Here is an 11,208-nt window from a genome sequence, read left to right as displayed (position 1 = left end):
GGAGATGTAGAAAAAGTTATAAAAGGAAGAAAAGCGGTCATGAGGAGAGATCTATTGAAGTAATATCAGTAGCAGCAAACTTAAGCTATACAACATGAAGGACATATTAATTCAGCTTTCTCACTCTCCTGCATTACAAACTAGGTCCAGTCATATGTGATGGAACACAGGAGCAGACAAATAGTGTGGTATCTGAATTTCTATGTTCGGTGACTTTGAGTAGTAACTGGCATGAATTTCACTCAATAGAAGGATGTATGAAGACCATAATTTGCAAGTCCAATGAGAGAAATTTTGGATGGTAGGTACAGACACTATCTCAAACCTTTCATATACAGCAGTAGGATCTCGGTTTTATTCAGGGAAATTATTTACCTGCTCAGATCACCTTGCAGCCGTGAGTAGGCATGTAACTGATGCTGAACAGTGAGAAGGAAGTGAGAGTCTGTTTGATGAACAAGCTTTACATCTTTTTATGCTCAGAAAGAAAACTACTCAGCTGGCTACCACTTGGCTCAGACCTTTTCTTCTTTCTCCTTTACAAAGATGGGTGCAATAGTAAGGATGGTTGCACAGAACATCAGAAGGAACATGGGTCAATAATGACATTCTCCAGCATCCGACTCAACCCTGTACGCTCTTCCTTCGGACTTTGATTCAAGTAATAACAAATAACAACATTTATTTTATTAAACTGCCATAGTCAATTTTTTATTGTAAGTAACTAGACAAAGTCTTTTGGAGTGGAGAATGCGTCACTATGAGCAAGTGCTTCTAATATCATACAGCGTGCACTCTGCCCAGGGGAGATAAGTTCAGGTAATAAGCACTAAATTACCCACATAGAAAAATACTTTCCAATTATTCGCCAGTCTTGACAACTTCAAGGAAGAAAGTCTCTATTTAGTGCTAGTAGGTCCTAAGCTGCTTTCTGAAACCTGTTTTCCCTTGAGAGAAAAAAACAAAACAAAATAAAACAAAACTGAACTTCAGGCTCAGAATTTTGCTAATCATCATTATATAGCTAAAATTTAATAGCATGTCTTATTGCCATAAAATCTGGTTTATAGTTTTAAATTATACCCAGGGTTAATGATTTTCCATTCGTAAATTTGATCTGAAGTTTCCTTATAAAATAAATGTAAATAAAAATGTAAATTGATTTAAATAAATAGATTAAGTAAGTACAATTAAAAATCACACAGAGGAAAAAATATGAAAAAGGGCAATGGCATACCAAGACCAGAATTTGATAAATTGAGTCCTAGGTATATAACATTCTGGTTATAGACTTATAAAATAATTTCAGACTCATTTAGACTGGACACATTTTGTTTGACATTTTAAAGTTACCACCTGTTCCTTAGACAAAAAACTAATATCTAGAATAAATAAATAAATAAATAAATAAATAAAATCAACCCAACCAATCCAAAATGGGGCATCGGAAATGAATGCTTACTTCTCAAATAAAGACATACGAATGGCAAATAAATATATGAAAAAACGTGTTCAACATTACTGGTCATTGCAGAGATGCAAATTCAAACAATGCTGAGACTTCACCTCATTCCGGAAAGAATTGCTATTAAGAAATCAACCAATAACAAAACCTGGAGGGGTCGTGGGGGAACGGGAACCCTTCTCCCCCATGTTGATAAGAATGTAGTGATAGCGCAACCACCGTGGAAATCAGCGTGGAGATTCCTTAGAAAACTACGATTAGAGGTTCCCTTTGACTCAGACATTCCCCTTCCCGGTAACTTCTGGAAAGAATTAAAAGTATCATAACACAGCAATATATACACACCCATGTTTCTGGCAGCACAGTATGTAATAGCTAAATCTGAGAAACAGCCCAAATGCCCATCAAATGAAGAATCGATAAAAAAAGATGTGTGTGTGTGTGTGTGTGTGTGTGTGTGTGTGTGTGGATGTGTGGATGTGTCGTGTGTATTAATACAATGTGATACTACTCATAAAGAAGGGAAAACTTGAGACATTTCTAGGTAAATGGATGCATCTTGAGAACTTTCTCTTTGGTGAAATAAATCTGACACACGTGTGTAATCATCACATTATTTCTCTGGTGTGAGAGACTGACAGTGTAAATAAAGACCAAAATGTATATTAGATATTATGAAATGGCAAGAAAATGCTTAAATGGGAAGGGGAACTAAGGAAGGGTGAGGAGGAAAGGAAAGAAGGGGAAAGGAAAACAAGAAAAATGGAAACAAAGCTTTTATAAAATAGGGGAAGAGGTGTTAAAGGAGGATAGGGGAGTGGGACCAAAAGGTGAATTAAAATATATCTTGTATAGGTACAAATTCCTTATGATGAACATTAGCATCATGCATATGTAAAATGTACCAATAAATTTAATGAGTGAAAAGAATTTAAAAATTAAGTTATCTTGACAGATTGTAACTTGTTAGTCAAATGCCTTTTAGTACCAACTACCAGTCAAGTAAGAAAAATCAATATGCAAAATTTCTTCACCTCCCACTTTGCCTGGAGTCAATCAGAATTTTGTCGCCCTACTAAGATATCATATGCACTCACTTAAAAAAAGACTCAATCCAAATTTCAAACTTTGTCATCCTAAAAAATTCCAAATGTTTTCTAACCAAGTGATCAGTCAGTATTGGTATATCTTGAGTTTTGCAGAGAAGAGCTCAAGAAACATTTTCAAGCTATAATTCCAGGTGTAACACCTAGGAGCATGTGTTTGACCACTTGAAAGTTATAGCTTCACAGCAAATGCTAAGTATCACTGCACAACCCTCTCTCAACTGACTTCTCTACAATTTATTTTCACCATCAAATTGGATTACTCATCTAAATGCATTTTGCTGTGGAAAGTTCCCCTTGTTTGAGAAGTCTAAGGTTCTAGTTATGTGGTATCATTTTATGTGTAAATGAAATCAAATTGTATAGGAAGTTCAAAACTTTGATATAGGGGAAAGGAAAATTTAGATTTTGATGTTCTCCATATTTATTGCAATACTCACATAATTAGCTCAGTAAATATAATATTTAGAGCTGTTACAAAGATTCACTCTGGATATTTTATTATGAAAGTGCTGTCTGCATAAACTGTGTGACATTCTTCTTGGCTATAGTCACTGTTCCTTAGAAATATAAAAGTCACAGTAGAATCACTAGCACGGAATGACAGTGGATCACTCCATAGGAAAGAACACCGCTTTGCATGGTAGTATACGCCTGTAATCCCAGCACCTGGGAGGCTGATGCAGGAGGATCACCCTGAGTTCAAGGCCAGCCTATGCTATATAGTTCATGGCCAGCCTAGAATAAACAGGGAGACTGCCCCAACAAAACAATACAAAGCAAAACAAAGTGAAAAGAACATAAAACAATAACATAAGGATGTGAGAACGATAATGGAAATTTCTCTTGTACCTCGGATTTGCAGTTCCTCTCACAAGATGTGGCCAGTTACAGAGAAGGATGGGAGAGCCGGTGAGGCTCGTGCAGTGGCCAAGTGCACAGGCAGCATGGGGACATCTCCATCTTCAGAGTCTGAAGCGCAAGGGTGCAATGGAGGACTAGATATATTTTCCAGATCGTGAGCTCCAAGATCACACCTTAATTCTAAAATATTCTAATTGAAATACCCAGGTGAGAGAGGAACATGCACTAAACAGGACGATATGGGTTGACGGGGGGTAGGCAATACCGTGCCCACACTGGGTACCCTGAGTGTTGGATGTCCAGACACTTGGTGGGAAAAAGCTCTAGCAATCCAGACTGATCCCCACCATTCTTGGCTGGGCCAACACAGGCCAGGCTACATGGACTATTCTGGATCAATCCAATTCATCACGGCCTCATCTTCATTCCAAAATTTTTATAAGTAGGTCAAGTGACAGGATCTATAAAATTGGGAACTTGGACACATATCTGGAAGGATGGTGGTAAATCACAATCATTATTCTGAAGAAAATAGTTTAGGAGAAAGCATCACTCGCAGCCAGAAAAGGAAGGGAAGCAACCTGGTGGGTGTGTGCTCAGGGGTATCTCCCATACCAACAAGAATGACAAACGGACCTCTGCTTTTGTGGAGAGCTTACCATACCCCCAGTAGGCGGGGAGTGGCTCTTTGTCTAGAATATCTTAAACCTAAGTTACCGGTTGGAGCACTGTTTAAATACTACTCGTTGTCTACTCAGAGGTAATATTGCCCTACTGCATCTGAAAATATTCTACAGTAATGATATAATTCAAACTCAGCTGGGTGTACTCTGTGAATATGAATGCCAGCTGTAAAAAAGATATAATACATAGGAATAGACGAGAACAGCAGGTTTTTTTAAACCTTTGTTTCACATAAAACAGGCATTGCTGAGTAAATGTGGTAGTGCCCAGACTGTTGGGAGGCAGAGGTAGTTTGGAATATTTAAACAATAACTGACACTGTCTTCAAAGCAATAAATGGCTCCCATATTGAAGCCACATACTGTGATGTTTACTTAGAGGTTGGCTTGATGATAGACTTTGTACTACGTTCAGGAGAGAAATGTAAGCATTTGAAAAATGCTTCTCACCAATACTATTGTTAAAGCTGAGGCAGCCACTGATTTCTGACTTGAATTTTGCTTTTACTGAGAAAGTAGAATTAAAAGGTTTAATTGATTTCGAGTTGATCAGCACTAATCCAATACATTTGGTAACTAATGGATAACATAGAAATGTGTTCGTAGAGATATTATAGCTAAAGAAGGAATAAACTTTTTTTTAATATTTAAAGGAGAATGTTCTGGCATTCATATAGTCTCTGCTATTCCATTTGAAATAAAATCTGCATTTTATCTACATTGTTTTATGTTCTGATAAAAAATTAACCCCTTTCCTGGAAGTTAGACAAGTATGTGTGTCCAAAGAAATCGAGGAACTTGCCTAGGTGAAATAGATAGGGCTCCATATTTCAAGAGAAAACATGACATTCCTGCCTACCCGTTGGGCTGATTGTCAATTGAAACTCAGTTTATTCAATATATCTGGGTTTTCTATGTGTAAAGTTAAATTCTGCAAATATACCAAATTCTTAGTGTCAAGAATATGAGAATCAAGGTGTGGACAATCTAAACTGATATCCAAAAAGTGCATAAAAATCATGGCTGCAAGTGAAAATTAACAACATAGATTGAATACTTCAAGGGCTACACAAACCAGAAGTAAGTGTGATCCACTGACACTCCACGGTAATATCAGGACTCCAAAAATTGACTGTTTTCTACATCTTATTGGAGCCAATTACATATTTAAAAAAACGGCAGTGGAGCAAAATTTAAGTTTGAACTTTAGATGTATCTTTGGTGAAAATAAGAATGAAAATCTGGCTTGGAATATTCTTAGAGTGCTCATTGACCCTTGCTGTTCCTCTGAAGCTATAATGTATTAGATGCTGTGAATTTAATCCATCTAAAGCTCCTAAGTGTATCATCTATCTCTCTCTAACTCAATTTGGGCAGCTCTCTCTTTCTCTGCTGAGACTATGAAGATCCTTTTAAAGCCTCTGTCATTCTCAGAACATGAAGACATTTCACATCTTCTTTCAAACGGCCATATCTATTTTAGGAGCAGCTATATCCTGCTATGTAGAGCTTCTTGTAGGCAAATAGAAGTTAAGTGGACATCTTTGAAACCAATTCATTTTTCTTAAGTTTTTTATATCCATGATATTAACACAAAAATACAATCTGTACCTAAGATACTCTGTTATTCATACTTGGCTATAATGAGACAAAATAATGTTTTGGGTTTTTTTTTGTTTTTTTGAGACAGGGTCTCACTATGTAGTTGAGACTGACCTGGAACTCACTATGTAGCCCAGGCTGGTCTCGAACTCACAGTGATCCTCCTGCCTCCGCCTCCCGAGTGCTGGGATTATAGTCGTGCGCCACCACGCTCAGCGAGACAAAATCATTTTATATTTATTCCAAGGAAATCAAATGTCAAACTAATGGCAAATATCCAGACAAGAGCTACCGCACAAACTTTGAAAAATCCAGTGAAACTTCTTTTAATGAATAATTACTTAGCCTCAGGTTTTTAAATACATACCCTTAAAGGAAATGTGTATAAATAAAGTACTAAGCAAAAAATTTCAAGAGACAGTTGTGTTGTTGTTCAGAGCAGTTGCCCGTCCGTCTCCTTCACTCACTTTCAGGCTCTACACCATAGAGACTTTACCAGGAAGTTGTCCTTTTCCACAAAACTCTGCATGGTGTGGTCTGCGAATGCTGGTCAATCCTCATGTGCCTCTCTGTTTTACACATCTTTTCCTACTTTATTTCTTCTGCTTCCTGTCATCCTCCTTGTGTCTTCAACTTTACGGTTGCCGTAACATGACAGAACTGTACAGGCAAAGCTTTCTCCAAAAAGGGGAATGGATAGTTGATATGATGAGGGTTCACTGCTGAACAGGTAAGCTTATTTTGCCTCCTCTCTATTCTGTGCCCATCTCTACAGGACAGGCTTCTACTTACGTTCCACTGGTGCAAAGCCCCTCCTAAGGATTACAGCAGGACAGCAAGAACACTCACACGGTTCTTAATTTGAGAAAGTACAGTTTTCTCTCATGGTTTCCTCTGGTTTTAGGGAGCCCATATCTGTAAATCGCTTCTAAGCATCAATCATTCAAATGATCTCAATTCTCTCCTTTCCTTCACTTAATCATTCCCCAGAGGGAGAAGAGAGGTCTCTTATATAGATCTGATTTATTGGCTTCTGAAGGAAAGAAAGAGAACAACAACAAAAAAATGTTGGCTGTAGGGAGTCACTAAAAAAGGACTAAGTCAGGGATTTCCGAGTGGATTCTTTTTTCAGCTAGCCTTTACCAGTGCTACATTTCCTTGAAACTCAACTGCAGTCTCAACAGTCCTTTCCAACACCCCTAAAAGTCCCTGTCTGGAACACAGTGCTCACCACGATGCTGACTCTTGACAGGGTGTGCAGCCTTCAAGTAGCAGCGCTTTAGAGACCAGACACCAAGGCTGCCTTATGACCATGCTAGATTAGACATGAGAAAGTCTCTTAATAAGTCCACTTCCTTATTCTCATCTCCAGCAGTGACACAATATCTCATAGGCCCTAAAAGTTGATGATTTATCATCTCCAATTTTACATTTATGACAAGAGAATTCATCATACAGCCCAATATATTTGAAGCAGGATCTCTCCATTATCTCAGTGACAAAAAAATGTCTAAGTTCTAACCTCAGCGGAACCTTTGAAAATGGAAAATATCATGATGACATAGTACTGGAGACAAACAGAAGTGTTCTGCACAGGCTAATAATTTAGCACTTTCCCAAGCAAACCACGTTTACCTATGTACAGACATTTATTTTGTGAAGTTAAGGGACCACGCAGAGGTCTCAGTGACATGTGCGATGTCTGTTGACATCGGTGTGTGTCAAGGACTTTTTCGACTTGCACATGCCCTTGGTCAGAAAACTCAACCTAGGCATGTAAGTGCAGCAAAGCCCTTATTTTTGGTTTCCTCCTTACTTGTGACTCTCTTTATTTTATTAGTTTTTAAGAGGAGGAAGAAGTTATTGAGGGAAAGAAAGCTTCTGTCTAATAGAGACAGAGGGGGCCAGAAAGTGGGTTGCCCTGTGACTCCCTTTATAATGTGCTAAGAAGTATACCAGGATGGTGCTCAGGATTTCCGTCTCTTATGTCCATTCTCTGTATGATCCTTGCGAGTGTGGGTGTCCTTTTAAAGTATGGTTTGGTATTGCTCCCACTGTTAATTTATGTTTTATGGTAAAGGGAAAGTAGAGAGAAAGTGATTTGATTTGATCTAATCAGGTGAGTCGTTTAGAAAAGCAGAACCTTTTCTCTAGCTGGTCCCAGAAGAGGAAGTCGCACACACATGTGGGGGCATGCACGTGTGCACACACACACACAAACACACTCAAACTCATGTGAAAGAGGGCAAATAGCCAGGTTATGAGCAATGTGTGGAACCACCCATTGAACTGCACCCAGGCCTAGCTGCTGAGCCTCAACTGCTAAGTCATGAAGAAAAGCAGAGCTAATGTTCAAGGAATTGAATTCTGTTGGTAACGAGTGATCTTAGAAGATTAACCTTCAGCCCCAAATGAGCTCATAGCCCCAGCTGATGTTGGGAGTTCAGATCAATGAGAGACTAAGCAGGCTAGTTGCTGCCTCATCTAGATTTCTGACCTTCAAGTACTATGAGATAATAAATTTATACTGATTTAAGCCTCTGAATCAGGGGCAATGTTTTTATATTCTAGAAAACTAACACATAGGGAGACAAATTTATGTTTTTGCTGTTATTCAGATAAGCATACATAGGATATCTAATTAGGTGGAACCTGGTGATATTCTAGCAGCCTTTATGAATCTATATGTTGGGAAGATTCTTATTTGGTCATTTCGTCCTCTGATGCCAGGACCCACAACCCTGATTATAGCCGAAGCAGGCTGTAAACTGCAGTCTGTACAGAGTTAACCCCACAGTTGGTTTGTTTATAGAAATGAGTCCAGTTGAAGCCTACATGACAAAGTCAGAGTAACTCCCACCCAAATTCCATTGCCATAATGTAAACCTTAATTAGAAGGATAATGTTCTAATTACAACCACATACTTTGTCTATTCTGTTCCTAATTTGAGAATGCTTTGTCTTTTTCCTTTACAAACCCGGTTTCCATTAGCTTCCATGGAAGCTGCAGGATTGAATGTCCTTGAACATAGGCCCACCCTTGCATGCTGCTTGCCTTTACCCCAGTTGGTTACTAATAAGAATCAGTGTCTTGGACAGACCAGCACCTTTGATGAATGAGCAGTATTGGTTGTCCTGGCTCCCTTGTTTATCTGTCTCTTTTAATTTTTTCTTCAGTTTTGCATCATACACTACGCAAGAGACTAGAGCCTCTTGCAGAGGTTTCCAGCAATGTTTCAAGGGTTCCTAATAATCTGACACAAAAATTTCCTTCACACCTTAGAGAATATAAAGTCCAACAGGAGATGGGCTGGGAAATTCCTATGGTGTTTTTTTTTTTTTTCTTTTGGTTGTTGTGGTTGTTTTGAAAATGTTTTTGAGCCTTTTATCTTCCAGACATTGTACGATGGCAGCCTTTTCACCTGAGTGAAGAAGCACAAAATTTTATTAGAGTTCTTTCACCTGTCAGCTGAGAGACTGGGGATAAATTATTGCCTATTGTGCTCAGCTTTCTTGATCATTAACTGAATGTAGAAGGTTAGGAAAAGTATAATAGTTCACATGCAACAGTTCCCGGGAGACAGGAAATACTCATAATTTTAGTATTTTCTGTGCTGAGATGGGCATGGTAAGGCATCATTTTGAATTTCATTTTATTGTGGCTGTAAATATGTATTATGAATCCACCTCTTTATAATTGTTCCAAATTTTTTTTTTTTTGCAGTGCTAGGGACCAAACACAGGGTCTGAAGACAAAAGATGAATTATATTGCCAGCAATTAATTATCCCACACTTTAAAGAAAATTGACCTCCTGTGTCTTCCTGTATGATGAGACCAAATGACCATCAATTTTGTATTCTCTAAATATGAACAGCTCCGGAAGCTGTGATGTAGCTATTGCTTTACTTTGTGGCAAAGAAGAAGACTTTTCCTTCACTGTTATCATCATAGGAGAAATGTTTCTGCTTTTTTCAATTCTGTCTTGGGAAATTTAAAAGCCAGTCTTTCAAGAAACAATGTCTAAAACTAGGTGGCATTTATAAAGTTGTTTCTACAGAAAACTGTGTTAAATGTCTATTTACAACTTTTATACAGAAACACCATTGTTTATACCCTTTATTTTGAACAATAAATACATGTATTATTCACAAACTAATTATGTACCTGGATGTGTATAATACTGTTTAAAAAATTTAAAAACCTGAAAAATATGAAAGGGAATTAAAGCTGCCTACTTAACACACATGATTTGTAGAATTATTTTGGAGTTCTTTTTGTTATAGATATATTTTTTTCTTAAGTACATGCTATATTTCATAGTTCAGTGTTGCTATAGATTAGAATTATCATTGGCTCTTACCCTTATGGAAAATGTTTTAGTAGTATATTTACAATGAGTGATGTTTCTTAGTTCACTTGTTTTCTTTCAATTTTTCAAATTTATTTCACCTGTAGCATTTGACTTACGTGAACTCAAAGACTTCACAAAAATTGAAGTAGCATTTGTAATGCTCACCATGTAGAGCGACGAGCAGAGAGACACAAAGAGAAGCACGAAGGAGTGGAAGTTACTTGCCAGAGATGAACATGAGCAGTTGACCTTGTGTCGCGGGGGAACGACATGACAGAGTAGGGCACACCCAGCACATTTGTTGGGAGCAACTGCTTTCTGATATTTCCATCCCATCTCTGAGAGGCGAACGAGGTGAGCCGTGTCTTCCCCTGTGTACATTATCTTAGCAGGGAAGGCACCTAAAGCCATGTAAACTGAGACCTCCAGAGTCTTTTTATTTAACCATTTTGGAATTGCTTGCCTCCATCCTAGGGTGATAGGCCACAAGACAATGAGTTTGGAAGCATGGTACATCATGTAGAACATGCCCTTTGGTTTGGGATTTAGGTTTGTGGGGAACAGACTGGCTGAGCTGTTTGTCATTTCAGGGTGGATGATAAGACAGAAAGAGAGTGGTATGTATAAGTTGATTCACTTTACTAGAATAATAGTTATGTTTAGATCTAAAAATAAAACTGCTGTGTCTATTTTTGGGTATGCATTTAGTAAAAGATGATTAGATGACTTCACATTTAATAGTGAGTTTAAAATGAAAAGGCAAGTTTAGTGAGTTGCATCATTAGCTGATTAAATAAAATGTTAACTGAAACATCACCATCAAGCATATGGACCAATCTAATTAGGTGATTACTAATTCAGCTTTAGTGCTGAGTACCTTTATGGTGAACATCAATTTCAGCTTAATATGAAGTTCTTCCTGCTTCTCTGTCATCACAGAAAACAAGGCTTGTCAATTGGGGAACTAAAAAAAAGAATAAATGAACATTAGATTAAAACTTTTACTGACAATCATTTCCAAGTGCCCAAAAGTAAAAACTGCACAGGGCATATTCATTACAAATAAGGAGCCAACTCTTCTACCCAAGGAAAATGACATCTTGTAACTATTTCAATATCTTTCTTCATCCAAATC

Source organism: Fukomys damarensis, unplaced genomic scaffold (genome assembly GCF_012274545.1).
Source record: "Fukomys damarensis isolate Sample0158 unplaced genomic scaffold, DMR_v1.0_HiC HiC_scaffold_31, whole genome shotgun sequence".
In the NCBI taxonomy this organism is placed as follows: Eukaryota; Metazoa; Chordata; class Mammalia; order Rodentia; family Bathyergidae; genus Fukomys; species Fukomys damarensis.
Note: the sequence above shows the minus strand (reverse complement) of the source record.